The sequence below is a fragment of the Rattus norvegicus genome, chromosome 18 (assembly GCF_036323735.1).
Source record: "Rattus norvegicus strain BN/NHsdMcwi chromosome 18, GRCr8, whole genome shotgun sequence".
In the NCBI taxonomy this organism is placed as follows: Eukaryota; Metazoa; Chordata; class Mammalia; order Rodentia; family Muridae; genus Rattus; species Rattus norvegicus.
Genome location: NC_086036.1, coordinates 74,846,158 through 74,863,451, shown reverse-complemented (window position 1 = coordinate 74,863,451; position 17,294 = coordinate 74,846,158). Strand labels below are relative to the sequence as shown.

At 41.4% G+C, this 17,294-nt stretch overlaps 1 long non-coding RNA gene across 2 annotated transcripts; it reads right to left on the bottom strand.

The window, feature by feature from the left end:
- Nucleotides 1-405: 405 nt before the first annotated feature.
- LOC102553626 (uncharacterized) lies at nt 406-17,294 on the bottom strand. 2 transcript variants are annotated; one of them, XR_010059899.1, is made up of 6 exons: nt 17,137-17,294; nt 11,086-13,294; nt 10,812-10,932; nt 8,220-10,141; nt 4,109-4,249; nt 406-1,341 (listed from the first exon to the last, which is right to left on the bottom strand). It is a non-coding gene; the product is annotated as an uncharacterized LOC102553626 (long non-coding RNA). The 2 variants fall into 2 exon arrangements; XR_005496336.2 differs by having other exon boundaries at nt 10,040-10,141; nt 10,812-13,294.

Genomic DNA, 17,294 nt, shown 5'->3' with positions numbered 1-17,294 from the left:
AGGCAAGAGATCATTGTTCTAGTGATCAGATCAAAGAAGAAGAATTCTTCATTGTTCGGTCCACGAAAGAGGTTAATATCTGCTTCACGGGGAAGTTATAAGAGTGAGGTTACGTAATCCCTACAAAGCACTTAGCAAAACGCTCCTAATAGGCATAGAAAAATCATTGGGTTGTTTGATTTGAAAGCAATCCTTCCATTTGATTCATTTCCTTGAGGATGTCCACAGTTGTGTGTAGTGATAGGTGGAGTGAATTGCTCCCACAGAAATGGTAAAGAAGAGAGGAAAGTGTTTGAGTCATGGTGAAGAAGCTAAGAAGACATATGGTGTTTAACAAGTGATCAGGTTTATTATTTTGTGAGAGACGGTACCTGTGAATTTGAGTCTACATTGAAAAAACAATAATTTCATTATACAAACTCATACTTTATTGTCACAAAAAACCATAATAGAACGTAAGATGTTCACAAAAGTTCCTAAACGTCATCCCTTTAATGGCTAGAGTATAATAAAATGATGTCTTAGGAACCCACATTATTTAAAAATAGCCCTAGGTAGAAATGTACTCATGGTTTCAGTGTTCCTTGGGTACACTGTTAATACAGAAGCAAGAAACTTCCTTGTATCATTTAGGGATAGTTATATGGTAAGTGAAAAAATTTTTCGAACATTTTCATATAATTCGTGTAAGAAAAGAATACAATATTAGGGGTAGAGAAAGAAGAAACTCATGCAGACAGTCTCTTCAATATTTATCCTTGAAACTACAGGCTAAAATTCCAGCATAACACCACATATTGGAAGGTGGACTCCAATACTGTAATGTATGTGCTTAAACATGTAATTATTATCTGCAGAACTGAATGATATGCGATAGATCCAATCAGACATCTATGTCATCTAACAAGAGTAAACACCACTGATTTAAAAAGAAATTTCAGCTCTGTAGTTCTTTTTTGTATGGTGCATTGGAAACCTCCAATCCCAAAACCCGTATTCCTATCATGGAAAGAATGGATGCCCTTTGGTGTCTCTGGGTGCTGAGGATTGATTGTCCAGGCACATTTCCAAACACTCTGCATTCCACGGTGAGAGATATTATCATTTCTCAGTGTGGAGCCTTGTTATTAATTCAGGTGAATCATGGAAGCGAGTCATGGGTGGACCTCATGTTTCATAAGCAACAATAGCAGTGAGACAGGGTGGAGGTTGAGGCAGTGATCCAGGACCACTGACACTGGAGAAGGAAGAATGATTTTCCTTCCTTGGCTTGTGGCAGAGGGTATTTTGAAGAAGTCTGGGCTGCGAGGCTGTATTGGCTTATCAGCTCCTTCCTTCCAGCTTGACCAAGAGAAAAGAAGACACAATCAGAACTAGTACGAAGAATGTACTACGTATACATGGTCTTATCATCAAGGCCCTTACTGCCCCAAATAGTCCCTCTCGATTGGCACTCCAGGTCACCTGTCCTACCAGAGAACAGACAAAACTAGATTCGGACACCTGGGGAATTGTTACATTACTCTTAGGATAACACTGACCAATACTAGCCACCTACACAGCTCAAGGTCTGCCCTTTAAATGCCAGCTGTATATGTGGGACAGAGAGGCCTTGCCCGTCAGGTCAGCATTCGGAGGAATATCATCTACACAATAACAGAACTAAGCCAGATGTCAAAATTACAGTGTGCCAGTCTGGGTGGCTTCTCTGAGAAGAGAACACCAAAGTATCCTGGCTTGGGGCACATTCTCTGTCTTATTCTGATTTTCCCTTGAAGGTTGAGGAGTGCTTTTCATGCTTTTCTCATTCATTCCCTCTTCAAAATTAATTAAACACTTAACATGTGCCTATAACAGGGATGAGATTAGCTGAAATGCCCAACAAATGGGAGGGAGAACCTGTAGAGACCATATCCAGAGGTTAGGCAAGGCCCCAGTTGGGAGATGGGACCACCCACTCATCTCCAAATTCTTAACCCAGAAGGACTCCTGACTAAAGGAAATACGGGGACAAATTGTGGAGCAGAGACTGAAGGAAAGGCCATCCAGAGACTGCCCCACCTGGAGATCCATCCCATATACAGACACCAAACCCAGACACTATTGAGGATGCCAAGAAGTGCCTGCTGACAGGAGCCTGTTATAATGGTCTCCTGAGAGGCTCTGTCAGAGTCTAACAAATACAGAGTCAGAGGCTCACAGCCAACCATTGGACTGAGCACAGGGACCCCAACGGAGGAGTTAGAGAAAAGACTGAGGGAGCTGAAAGTGTTTGCAACCCCATAGAAAGAACAACAATATCAACCAACCAGACCTTCCCGAGCTCCCAGGGACTAAACCACCAACCAAAAAATAAACATGGAGGGACCCATGGTTCCAGCCGCCTATATAGCAGAGGATGACATTGTCTGGCATCAATAGGAGAAGCCCTTGGTCCTCTGAAGGCTTGATTTCCCCAGTGTAGGGGAGTGCCAGGGTGGTGAGGTGGGAGTGGGTGGGTGGGAAGGGGGAGCACCCTCATAGAAGCAGGGGGAGGGAGGGTAGGAGGGAGGTTCCAGAGGGGAATCGGGAAAGGGGATAACATTTGAAATGTAAATACATCAAATATCCAATAAAAATGTGCCTATAATAATCTAATTAAATCTCTCATATGTGCCTACAATGATCTAGCACTAGGGAAGTAATAAAACAAAAACAAAAACAAAAACAAAAAAAGAGGAGGGGTTGGGGATTTAGCTCAGTGGTAGAGCGTTTGCCTAGCAAGCACAAGGCCCTGGGTTCAGTCCTCAGCTCTGGGAAAAAAAAAAAAAGGAGGAAATTTGTTCTGAAAGAACACATAGTCTACAGTTGGTAAACAGAATAGGTTGGAATAACTCTTGAAAATCTAAAAATGTTCAGTCAGATGATTCCTATCTGGATGGTGAGAAAAAAAACCAAAAGAGCAGGAATGGGGCAGAATCGGTGTTCCTGTTCAGTCCAAGATGCTCCCATGGCTTCGGTCAGAAGCGTACAGAATGAGAGGGAAAGCACACAAGGAGGAGACACAAAGCCTTCCAGACAAAGGGGCCAATGCTATGGCCTGTGTGTGCGTGCATGGAGCATAGTGGAGCTAGTAAGGATGAGAGGGGGAGGAGCAATAAGGAGGAGGAGGAGGAGGAGTAAGAGGAGTAGGAGGAGTAAGAGGGGGAGGAGGAGTAAGAGGGGGAGGAATAAGAAGGTGGAAGAGGAGTAAGAGGAGGAGGAGTAAGAGGAGGAGGAGGAGGAGGAGGAGGAGGAGGAGAAAGAGGAGAAGGAGAAGGAGAAAGAGAAGGAGGAGGAGAGAAGGAGGAGGAGAGAAGGAGGAGGAGGAGAAAGAGAAGGAGGAGGAGAAGGAGGAGGAGAGAAGGAGGAGGAGAGAAGGAGGAGGAGAGAAGGAGGAGGAGGAGGAGAAAAAGAAGGAGGAGGAGGAGGAAGAGAAGGAGGAGGAGAAAGAGAAGGAGGAGGAGAAGGAGGAGGAGGAGAAAGAGAAGGAGGAAGAGGAGGGGGAGAAGGAGAAGGAGGAGAAAGAGAAGGAGGAGAAAGAGAAGGAGGGAAGAAACAGCTCAATGGGAGCTTGTATTCTGTGCAGCATTTCTGGGTTTTGCTTGATTGCTTTGCATTTAGGATGATTGCTATGAAAAGGGCTGTGAACGAAGGAATGGGAGGATGTGGTCGATCCAAAAGGCCTCATTCCAGTGACTGCTGAGCGCACAGTCTGCAAGCCTAAGAGCGGAAGTGAGTGGCTCTGGGCATCTGGTGCTCTGTAGCCACCTCTCACCAGGCCTTGCACAGGAGTCCTGGGGTTACAGCAGGCAGAACTCCATCAGCGCCTCTCTTCAGCACACTCGGCTCTCGGGCTGCCTGAGGATTCATCCCTGGAGCCAGGCCAGTCTGTTCAGCCCTCACACAGGGCAGCTTCAAAGAATTAACCCCCTTGGGGTTACTCTCAACCTGGAAGGGATGGAGGGAGCCAAGAGAGGCCTCCGTACCTCAGTGGGACCGACCCGACCGGGGTTTTGCTCACTCACACAAAGCATGCTGGGGAGGTGGCCTGCTGAGCAAAGCTTCAGTCTATCCATAAGTAACTCACGCATGTTGGTGGCTTTTTTCCATTCCTGGACTTTTTGCTTCCTGGAATCAGCTCTCTAAATAAACACGGAACCTTCACTTATTGTCTCTGACTCTCTTTTCAGGAACGATTATATAGCCAATAAAAGATGGCTGTTAGGAGCTGAAATGAAAAGCCAGATTATTTTGATGCTGAGAAAAAAGTGTACTTGTTTTATAAACAAACACCAAACACACACACACACACACACACACACACACACACACACACACACACACGGAAAAGGAGGAGAAAGAGGAAGAGGAGGAGGGGGAGAAGAAAAAGGAAAAGGAGTCATTGTAACTTATACTTTTACATTAAGAGGATGACACTGTTAGCCTATTAGTACCCATTTTTTTTCTAGGCAGTTGATTCTATTTGGATATGCTTGTGCATGTGTGAGTATACATATTTATGTTAAAATAATTATATTAAATATACATTATTGTAATTTGCTCACTTGATTAAGTCTGAAAAAATAGTTTCTGCAAATTCAGTAAATTTCAAATATTTTAGTGTTCACTTCATATAATATATTCTGCTCCAAGTGGCATAATTTTGGAACTATTATCCCATTGTGGAACACTTAATTTATTCCCAATTTCTCAGAACTACTAACAGGGCTTTAATAAGGGCCTTTATGAAAACATCCCCAGTTGTCTTGTAGCACAGATTTCTGAAAGCGAGAGCTCTCCGTCAAATTACATCTGTACCTTTAAGAACGTTGTATTTGTCAAACACTCTGTCACATACTTTTGCTAACTTACAACCGTGAGACTGTTCACCCTGAGTATGTGCTTTGTGGAAAAGAAGAAGAAAAATTTAAAGCACATCATACGCTTTCTAAATTTCCCCTAGACTTAATTATTTGGCGTTGACTTGGCTTTGGTTTAATTTGATGCTTACTTGGTAAGATGGCTTGAGTCATTGCTGGGGTAGGTTGAATAGGAATGGCCCCCGTAGGCTCATATATTTACATGTTTAATTCCCGGTTGATAAGCCATTTGAGAAGTTAGAGGGGTTGCCTTGTTGGAGTAGGTATATCCTTGTTGGAAGGAGCTATGCCATTGGGGTGGGTTTTGAAGCCCATGCCAGGCCCAGTCCCCACCCCACCCACATCCCTACAGATCAGGATGTAAAGCTTTCACCTACTGCTGCAGTACCCTGCCTGTCTGCCTTCTGCCACAGTAATAATTGACTATCCTCTTAAACAGTAGGCAAGCCCTCAATCAGATCTTTTATAACAGTTGCCTTAGTCATAATGTCTCCTCACAGCAATGGAGCAGCAACTAAGATAATTGCCATCTAATGAACCGAAATGTTCCATGTGTATTATGAATATTCTAATACATGAAACTACTTAACCCATTTTTTTCTTAAGAAATAAAATCAGAATATTGTCCACTAAAAGTTCTGCAGTGTTGTCACTTGTTCTGCTTCTTCTAAAAAAAAAATGTCTTTTAGAGCAACAGAGGGAAACACCCAGTATCAACCTCTGACTTCTACACGCACATATGCATGTGCACTCTCATGCACATGAGCCCAGACCCACACATATAACATATGTACATGCAGTAGGAATTATGCTTATTTTCATGTTTGCAAATCTACTTGAGGAATGTATCTAGTATTTCATGTTGTTTTAACCCATATTTTATAACCATTAATAAAGATAATTATATTTATGAAATCCTCATGATACGCAAATCGTTTTCCTCACTTTTTTGGTCCCAGTTTTATTGGAGTACCTGTGTCCTTTTTTTTTTTTTTAAGATGGATTTAAGAGTCATTTCCTAGCAAGGTAAGAAAGAGCAAACAATGGAAAACAGTCATACCACACTAAAATTTATGGAACTGAGTAAAATAGCCATTCTGTAAAAGGTTATCCAGCGTTGAAGTTTCTCTTACCTTTTGTCCCCACAGAAAACTTTAGCTGCTTGCGATGAAAATGAGCCTCCTAATGTCTAAGAAATTTTACCTTTGCATTATGCTGACAAAGGACTTTCCCCCTCTGTCTTTCCTTCTCATTAGAGATAGATCCATTCTCTAGAGATATATCTCTAGAAATCTCTAGAAAATAATCTAGAGATTATTTTCATATGAGACACATTGTTTAGAGCTCCCCCACTATATATTTATTTAAAATGAAAGACGCGTAACTCAAGATCATATTTTGACAAATGACAGCGATAATAACTCACATCTATCCGAAACTTGTGTGCACCAGATACTGTTCAAAATGCAGTCACACATTAACTGATCCCTCAATCCCATCTGATCTGAGGGTCTCTTCGCTGTGGAGTAAATTGTTTCACATCTCTAGCCTATCTCTGCTCTAAATTGGATCTCTAAACCAGACGTTTCCCAAGCATCCAGAAAGGGTTCACCTCCCCTGGTCGCTACCAGGGAGCAAGCTATGCAGAGACAGAGGCAGCACGGGGTCCGCCCAGCCTGCCTCCTTCCCTCTGCGGTATATCTTTTGTTTGTGTTCATAATTGACAAGGTGTCATGCTTGATTTATTTCAGTTTGGTTACCTTCTCTCCCTATAAACATGATGTATTCCTAAGGAAGATACGGAAAACTCAGCAAAATGAGAGGAGAGCTCTAATCCTACCACTTGATTTTTAGAGGATTTCTAGCAGTGATATTTCTGGGCATAGATAATGAGGAAGCACATTGTTCTGAATGCCTGTGGTCTTACGACCTACATGATTATTGTTTAATATGACGTCACAGCATACTGCTATTTTACTCAGCTTTAGCAAAACAATTTAAGATTGATAGAATTTGATAATGGAGGTAACAGAAATTCTTTATTTTCTGAAAAATACATATTGTTAACCTTTTAAGTAGTTATTCAAAGCTACAGTGTTGAAAATCTCTGTGCAGAGGTTGGGGATTTAGCTCAGTGGTAGAGCGCTTGCCTAGCAAGCACAAGGCCCTGGGTTCGGTCCCCAGCTCCGAAAAAAAAAATCTCTGTGCAAAAGATTTTTCTGTATCTAAATTATTCTCCTTATCATGTGATCACACAAGTGGTGACAGAGGATCCGTGAACATGTTAAGAATAGTAGGAATACTATGACATGGCTCGCTCTAGTTTGATATCGATGTGCACTTTGTTCTGCATCACAAAGTTAATACCACACGTCATATTTTCCTCAAACTGTGTCATTTACGTTCACAACTTCATAGAGAACAGCCAGTTACCAGCTCGCCGGCATTTTGATCACAAATGCAACCCATAATTTCCTTCAACCACCCTGTAAATTCATGGACTCTATAATGGCTATTCTACATACGTCGAAGTTGATGCAAAAACTAAGTGAAGCGCTTGCCTCCATAGATCCAATAATTCCTTCCATGGGTCCCTAAACAACCTACCCTGGGATTATCACCAAGAGAGCAGGGTTATACCAGAAGATCTAGACGCGGCTGTGTCGTGGGAATCATACTGGATGGCCACTCATTATTCAAGGAACAAAATTGGGTAAATCAAACTAAGACTAGAAGTAGCTAGGCTGCACTTGCTAGAAGATGAAATCCGGGATCCTAGGCAGTCTGTCAAACCAGCTTCCAAAGGCAGAACGTCCTTTGAGACGCTGAGCCCTGGACGAGAAAGGAGCTACAAGGAGCAGAGTCGACACTAGGGGCTGGGCTCTCATTTCTGAGCCTTGCTTTGCTATGATGGTGACTCTTCAGGGAACTTCCCTTAATATTCTAGCAGCCAAGGTCATTAATGCACTTTTTCCTCTACTGTATTTTCTGCGGGAACTTAAGAGGACTTGGGCGTACAGATTAGGATAGAGAAAGGAGCCCGACTCTGAAAGGCTAGAGAAGCAAGAACTACAACGCATGCTCACTGTTTAGCAGAGTAAGGAACACTGCCCTCAAAGTCCTACACCGCCCAATGAACGTCCCCACTTTTGGAAAAACTACTCAGCAAAGAATATGAACTTTGACCCTCACCAAATGTTTCTATGACTTTGTATAAATGTTCTCAGCTCTTAAGTTGTCTTAGGTTTTTCCTGCTGTGAACAGACACCATGACCAAGAAAACTGTTATAAGGACAACATTTAAGTGGGGTACCTTACAGGTTCAGAGATTCAGTCCATTATCATCAAGGCAGGAAGCATGGCGCCAACCAGGCAGGCATGGTGCAGGCAGAGGTGAGAGTTCTACATCTTGTCTGAAGGCTGCTAATGGAAGACTGGCTGCCAGGCAGCTAGGGTGAGGGTCTTAAACCCACACCCACAGTGACAAGCCTACTCCAACAAGGCCACACCTACTCCAACAAGGCCACACCCACTCCAACAAGGCCACACCTACTCCAACAAGGCCACACCCACTCAAACAAGGCCACACCCACTCAAACAAGGCCACACCCTCTAACAAGGCCCTCTAAATCACCATGAGCAAAGGTCACAGGAGCTCACAGAGACTGAAGCAGCACGCGCCTGGTCTGATGACTATATATTGTGGCTTCCATTTTCGTGTGTTGATGGGATTTCTGAGCATGGGGACAAGTGGGTCCCTGACTCTCGTCCTCTCTTAGACTCTTTTCCTGCTGTAGGTCTGTCTTGTCTGACTTAGAGGCAATAGTTTTTCTTTTATCTTATTATAGTTCATTCTGTTATGGTGTATTTTAAACACTATGAATGAATGTAAGCCTAGCCACTACCATAAAGGTTAACTGTAACTGTGGGCCTTTCTGGCCTCCCACCTTGCTCTGAATTATGACGTGGAGAATTATTTTTATTAATAAATACCTAGACTTTAAGCTAAGCTTGCCTCCCACTAGTTTGTAACTCAGTTATCCCGTTTATACCAATCTAAGTTCTGCCATGTGACTAGTTAGTTACCTATCCTTGGGTTCAGTTCAAGTCCCTGCACATCTGGGTGACATCTCCCGGGCATGACTTATCTATCCCAAGAGTTCCTTTCTCTGTCCCGAAGTTCCATCTCACTGTGCTGCCATTTGCCCTAGGCCATGAGATTTTTATCTTAGCCAAGCAGAAGATGCCTTAGGTAAGCAAGAAAGGACAGAGACACGTCTCCACAAGGTGTATAAAAACAAAAACGTTATCCCTACAATTAACAACAGAACTGTCATTTATCCTCGTTGAGAGAGGGAAAAAATCAGTTTTCTCCAGGGGAACGACACAGGTCTATCAACCATCCCTGGGGAGAGCTCATGTTCAGGAATAGTTGACCAACAGACCAAGATCCACAGATTTCTGTGTCTTTTTTTGGGTACAAGTCTTTTTTTGGGGGGGAGGCTGCTATTTTTCATGGTTTTGGGCATTTTATTGTATTGTGTTCTGGGTTTGTGTGAGGAGGGGGTAGAGAGGATCTGGACGAAATTCTGGAAGGGGAAGAAAATGATAAAAATGTATTCGGATTTAAGAATTGAATTTCAAACTATTTTTAATAAATTTTAAATTATATTTTAAATAAATTTAAATATGCTTTAATTTAATGTTTTAAATACCAAAATGTATAAATTTCAAAGTGTACAAATGAATTAAATACATTGATTTAAATTAAAATACTAGCTATTCCTTAAATCTAAATACAAACAAAGTAACTGATTCTGGGGAAACTGATATCCCTATTTGAGAGATAGATAAGTGAAACAAGCAACAAACAAGAAATATATATATATATATATATATATATATATATATATACACACACACACACATATATCTACATATATATGTTTACCATATATATATGTTTACCACATATATGTTTATATATGTTTACCATATATATGTTATATATATATAAAAATAATGTGGGCGAGCATGCGCAGAAAAGCCATGTTAATTCCTATGAAAGGAAATAAAGCCAAATAAGTTGCCAGAGAGACAGTGACCAGGATGCCCGATGAGGTTGCAGATCCACGCACAGGTGCCTTAGAGCAGGCGCTCAGTAGTCATGGCCATGTGCTTGAGAGATGCGCATTCCGGGCTTGAACATCGGGTACATTTCTGGGACAGAATCGAAGCATCTTTGAAGAAAAGCAAGAAGGTTATTGAAGGTGCAGTAAATAAAAATTAAAAAAAAGAAAGGTAAGCAGTGCCAATCCTCCCACAATTGACAGAGCGTGTGAAGCTCTAAATCACAGGATCGATTAGAGAGGGTCCTCCGGGCTATGTGAAGGACTGAGAATTTATCCTAATAGTTGTGGGAAGGCTTTGAAGGTCTTTGGGCAAGGAACCAGCAAGAACTGCTTTCTCTCTCAAAGATAATGTCCAGCTGCTGTGTGTAAACGCACTATCCAGACTTAGCATCAGGCAAATGAAGCAGGGCCAGATCACTTTAAACAGCGGAAAATCATCTCTCCCTCCCTCCCTGTGTCCCTCCCTCCCTCCTTTCGTCTCTCCCTCTCTCCCTCTGTCTCTCTGTCTCTCCTCTCCATCTCTCTGTGTCTCCGTGTCTCCTCCTCCTCCTCCTCCTCCTCCTCCTCCTCCTCCTCCTCCTCCTCTTCTTCCTCTTCTTCTTCTTCTTCTTCTTCTTCTTCTTCTTCTTCTTCTTCTTCTTCTTCCTCTCTCTCTCTCTCTCTCTCTCTCTCTCTCTCTCTCTCTCTGCCTCTTAAAAAGAAACCTCAAAACAAGGCATGTTCTCTTGGATAGCCAAATAAATCAACTGTATGAATTTAGCAAGTGAGGAAGACCCACCTATGAATGAGTTAATGCCTTTCTTCTCTGAAGTAGGTTGATCTCTCTTGAGTCACAAAGTGATGCTAAGTCTCACCCCTCCATGGGCTCTATTTCACTTGGTCAAGATACATTGAAGGATCTAGAACATAAGCACTCCTGTCAAGGGGAGGCTGTGGATTAGCAAGTCATGGTGAGCATCACTAAAATCAGAGCTGTAAATTTTCCAAGTCTGCAAATTCCATTCAAGCCTTAATTTTCCCAGAGTAAATGCCGTAAACATGCAGATTCTCACGAGCTAGCCACTCCTCGGGGTTTTCCAGAAAATACGTCCATGTACGTTAGGAATATTCTTGGTTTCTCTTTTTTGGCTCATTCCCCAGGATGTCCAGCCAAAAGCTCCTGTTGTCTCTCTTCTACAGAGCTCAGGTAAGCTGTCAATCACAGGGAACTGATGGTCAGCCTTTTTCTATAAACACCTACAGTGCTAGCCACTTGTGCTACAAAATCGCACACAGGTAGCATCGTTGTCTTACTCTTGAACAAGAGTAAAAGTGTTAGCCTTGGTTTGTGATATTTTTTGTGTAGATCAGCAGATCCCTAAGAAAGTTCTCAAGTATTAAATGAGAATATACAAAATTATTTGAGTTCAATGAGTATATCATTCATCTCCTTAACGTTTGGGAACATTTAAGTTTAATGTATTGTTAACAGTATTAAAAGTAACTAGAATTAAGTTCTGACCACGAGGAATTCATTCCAATTATCAAGTGGCAGAAAAAAAAATTGGGCCAACAAGTGGGAAGTCTAGAATATTCTTGAATTTAGTAGCTGTGTGTGAGGCCTAACTGACCTAAAGAGATCATACCGATTTGAGTTCTGAGACCTCACCAGAACATACAGCCTCTGGACTTGCAAAGCCCACGTAGAGAAGGCTTGCTACTTTGCCCCTCCAGCAGTATTCTGCTGCGCATGTCTTCTTTAGCTGAAAATATGCATTATTTCTATTTATACCTGAGCTGATATTTATGGATAGTCTATTGAAGGAGGAAATATAGCCCAGGTGAGCGGAAGTGACAGGGCTGTATTTAATGGCCACAGCAAATAACCTCCTAACGGCCAAACGAGTGTCATATCTCACAGTTACGATGTCTTCAAAAGGTGATATTTCTGGCTGTGTCATCATAGCTGTGAAAAGCATTTTCTCAGCATCTAAGAAAGATGGGAAGACGGTGGAGTGATGGAGGCATGTTCCAGACAGGTTGGCATTAATCATACGTGCTCGGCCTCAATTTCTGTTGACTTTTAAGGAAAGGCAGTTAGAGTTGGAAGAGCGAGAGCAAGACAGACACAGACTCCCCACCGCCCCCCCCCCCCCCAGCTTTTAAGGTGAATGGTTGAGGTAGTGCCACAGCCACAGTACCATGTGGAAACTGCTTAGGGAAGTGGATTCTCTGTGATGTGACCCCCTTCCCTTCTACACATCTTCATTCCTCCGATCCCTTATTTTCCAGACCCATCTCTTTATCCTAGCTGCCTACCCCATCAAAGCCCCACGCATTTCTACTCTACCCATAACTGAGAACTGAGTTTTTCCTGAGATCTGTGGAATGATGCCGGAAGTTACAAGGGCACAAAAATGAAAACAGAATCCTGAACCTCTGCCTCCAGTGATGGATGCTTCTTCCTCCAGAGACGCAAATTATACAGACATATGCTTTACAACACCATAAACCTTGCTCACAGATCCTTCCTAAAGAGCATAGCTATGAATTATTTCCTTTATTTTCATGTAAGTTGTTGGCTCTGGATTTTAACATAATATAATGATTACTTGGGACTTGTGATTCACCTGCCCACCTCCGCTCATGCAGTTTTCAAAGAGCTATTTCCTTCCTCTCCACGATGCTGCTTTCAAGACCTAACTCAAATCTTCATCACTTCTAAAGACTGTCTTCTTAAGATGATGTTTGTAGTCTCCGAGGTATAATCTACCTTTTCATTTTATATCTAGATTGTGGCACCCCTCCAAGGATGGCGGGATAAAACTGTCTTATTCCTACTAGGTAAATGCTTCAGCAGTGAAGAGCATGTTCTGTTCTTTCAGAGAACCCCAGTTGAGTTCCCAGGAGCACCATGCCTCACAACTGTGCATAACTCTAGCTCCAGGGGTTCCAGCGCCCTCTTCTGGACACTGTAGGCACATTTCCTCACATGCGCGGATCAGCAGAGACATGTGAAAGCACATAAAATAAATATTAAGATATTCGAAAATTTGCTATCACTGATAATTCACGGAGTTTAGTCTTGAAGCTTTTAGGAGCAAAAAAAAAGGAGATCTGAGTCTTTGTCCTTCATGGTGTCGAACCAAATTAGATGTTCCTGACTCCCTTCTATGTAGAAGGAATCTTGTTTGCTGGGTAGAATCCTAAGTTTTCCCACTTGCATTCATTGACAAAATGGGTTTGTGTTTAGTGTATCTTCTCTTTAGTGTAAGTTCTCTTCTGAAAAGAAAGCAAAAGCAAACAAAGGGAAAAAAAGGATGGAAAAGTACTGTTAAGTAAATCTCTTTCCCATAACCTTAAAACTGAATTAAAAAAAAAAAAACCAAGGGGTAAATTGTTTTCTAAGCTAATTACTTATTAAACAATTACAATGGTTATTTATTATTTACTTATTTATTCAACCTGTTTTATAATAGAGCTACTCAATGAATTGTATCAGACTTCATCTCAACTTTGAAGCTCTTTAAAGAAATGCTTATCTGAGAGGCATAAAATTAAGGGATATTCTCCCCAAAACAATAAAGAGTTTTAAAACATACTTATAAAATACTTACTTGTGAAATATTGATTAATGCTTTCCTAATCATACTCTGTAAGACTCTTATTAAAAAACTACTGACAGAATAAATCCATTGAGGCTCGATATGTTTGCTTGGGTAAAGTCACTTAGACACTGAACAGTGGTCTTTTGTGTACCAGATATTTTTTCCCCAAGATAAGGTATGGGTCATATCATAATGTATGAGTAGGATGCAGCTTGCTTTCAAGCTGTAGTCTCATCAAGAGAGTGTATCACAGAGAAAACGCTCAACCACAAAGAAAAGTAAGATCACGTATTCAACACATAGAAAATGGTCAATAAATGTTTTTATTCTATTATACTTTTACTATATTGCATATATCCTGCTATAATGATTTTATATATAAAATATTATAATTGCTGAACCCAAAACATTTTTTTCAAATCTATGTATCCATCAGCACATATTTGAATAAATCAGGGTGGAGAGAGAAGAGTTAGGCATATGCGAGAAACTTTTGACTAAGCTTTTATATGATTCCTAGGGACCTTCTCTGCCTTGCATACCACCAAATCTCCCAGCCTCCATGAACAGAGAAACACTACTACCTAATCAAGACATCCATAGAATTGGGTTCAGGGCCCTTTTCTTGCACTGTAATTAAATTAGCTCGCAGGATTTGAGTCTTCATCATAATCTGTGTTAGTAGGATGGCCATAGCAATGAAAGTAACTGTTGCTTTCCACTTTAGACAGAACTTCTTGGATCTCATCACAACAGGAGTGGTACAAACTCAGAGAAACTAAGGCGCATCTCATAACAAAGGAGGAATGTAAAATGAAAAGAATATGGCTGCACATATTACACAAAAATACAGAGGATGCCCAGGCAGCTCCTTGGTTAGTTTGATTGTTCTTGTTTGACTGTTTGATTATTTGTTTGTTTTAGAATAATGACTTAAGTATACTATCACATCAACTGCAAATAGTGATATTGTGCCTTCTTTCTTTCCAATTTGTATCCCTTTGACCTCCTAAGTCACCCCAAAAATTCCACCAGAGAACTCCTACGGCTGAGAAACAACTTCAGCAAAGTGGTTGGATGTAAAATTGACTCAAACAAATGAGTAGCCTTCCTCTACTCAAATGATAAACAGGATGAGAAAGAAATTAGGGGAATGACACCCTTCACAATTGTCACAAATAATATAAAATACCTTGGTGTAACTCTAACCAAGCAAGTGAAAGATCTGTCTGACAAGAACTTCAAGTTTCTGAAGAAAGAAATTGAAGAAGATCTCAGAAGATGGAAAGACCTTCCATGCTCATGGATTGGTAGGTTTAATTTAGTAAAAATGTCCATCTTGTCAAAAGCAATCTACAGATTCAATCAATTCCCATCAAAATTCCAACTCAGTTCTTCATAGAGTTAGAGCAATTTGCAAATTCATCTGGAATAACAAAAAACCCAGGATAGCAAAAACTATCCTCAACAATAAAAGAAGTTCTGGGGGAATCACCATCCCTGACCTCAAGATGTATTACAGAGCAATAGTGATAAAAACTGCATGGTATTGGTACAGAGACAGGCTGGTAGATCAAAGGAATTGAATTGAAGACCCAGGAATGAACCCACATACTTATTGTCATTTGATCTTTGACAAAGGAGCTAAAACCATCCAATGGAAAAAAGACAGCATTTTCAACAAATGGTGCTAGTATTTTCAACAACAGGAAATCAGCATGTAGAAGAATGCAGATCAATCCATTCTTATCTCCTTGTACAAAGCTCAAGTAGAAGTGGATCAAGGACCTCCATGTAAAACCAGATACACTGAAACGAATAGAAGAGAAAGTAGGGGAGAGTCTCAAATGCATAGGCACAGGGGAAAATTTCCTGAACAGAAAACCAATGGCATATGCTCTAAGATCAAGAATGCACAAATGGGATCTCATAAAACTGTAAAGTTTCTGTGAAGCAAAGGACCCTGTCAATAGGACAAAACAGCAAGAGGCAAAGATCTTTACCTGTCCTACATCTGGTAGAGGGTTAATATCCAATATATATAAAGAACTCAAGAAGTTAGACACTAGAGAATAACCCTATTAAAAAATGGGGTACAGAGATAAATAAATAATTCTCAGCTGAGGAATGCCAAATGGTCTAGAAGCACCTAAAGAAATGTTCAACATCCTTAGTCATCAGGAAATGTAAATCAAAACAACCCTGAGATCCTACCTCAGACCAGTCAGAATGGCCAAGATCATAAACTCAGGTGACAGCAGATGCTAGTGAGGATGTGGAGAAAGAGGAACACTCTTTCATTATGGGTGGAATTTCAAGCTGGTACAACCACTCTGGAAATTAGTCTGGCAGTTCCTCAAAAAAAATTGGACATTGTATTATTTGAGGATCCAGCTATATCACTCCTGGGCATATACCCAAAAGATGCTCCAACATACAACAAAGACACATGCTCCACTATGTTCATAGCAGCCTTATTTATAATAGCCAGAAGCTGAATACTACTCAGCTGTCAAAAACAATGACTTCATGAAATTCTTAGGCAAATGGTTGGAACTGGAAAATATCATCCTGAGTGAGGCAACCCAGTCACAAAGGAACACACATAGTATGTACTCACTGATAAGGGGATATTAGCCCAAAAGCTCAAAATACCCAAGATACAATTCACAGACCACACAAAGCTCAAGAAGGAAGACCAAAGTGTGGGTGCTTCAGTCCTTCTTATAAGGGGGAACCAAATACTCAAGAGAGGAAATACTGAGACAAAATGTAGAGCAGCGACTGAAGGAAAGGCCATTCAGAGACTTCCCCACCTGGGGATCCATCCCTTATACAGTCACCAAACCCAGACACTATTGTGGATGCCAAGAAGTGCATGCTGACAGGAGCCTGATATAGCCAAATACAGAGGTGGATGTTCACAGCCAACCATTGGACTGAGCACAGGCACCCAAATGGAGGAGTTAGAGAAAGGACTGAAGGAGCTGAAGGGGTTTGCAACCCATAGGAAGAACAATAATGTCAACCAAACAGATCACCCCCACCAGAGCTCCCAGGGACTAAACCACCAACCAAAGAGGGACCTATGACTCCAGCAACATATGTAGCAGAGGATGGCTTTGTTGGGTATCAGTGGGAGGAGAGGTCCTTGGTCCTGTGAATGCTCAGGCTTGATGCCCCAATGTAGGGGAATGCCAGGGCTGGGAGGCAGGAGGGAGTGGGTAGGTGGGGGGGGTGCCCTCAGAGAAGCAGGGGGAGAGGGGTGGGACTGGGGTTTCTGGAGGGAAAACTTGGAAAGCGGATAACATTTGAAATGTAAATAAAGAAAATATCCAATAAAAAAAAGTGACAAAATATCTTGTGGTTTTATTACTGGGGAGTGTTGTATTATTCTCCAATCAGTGACACAAAGCTTCGGGAGATAAACTCCCTTGTTGTGTCTGTGTTTCCATAAACAAAAGCTTAAGAAGATTAAGATCAGTATTCCATGGTCCAAAAGAGGATATCACTTACCAAGACACACAAGTGTTTCCTCTTCATGCAATTCACGACTTGCAAAAATTATTGTTCAGCTCTTGTACATCCCAGCATTTAAGCCAAATGAAATATCTTCAGTGGAGTCTGTTGGAAAATATTACAGACTAGACTCCTAAGCTTTCAGTCAAAGGCAG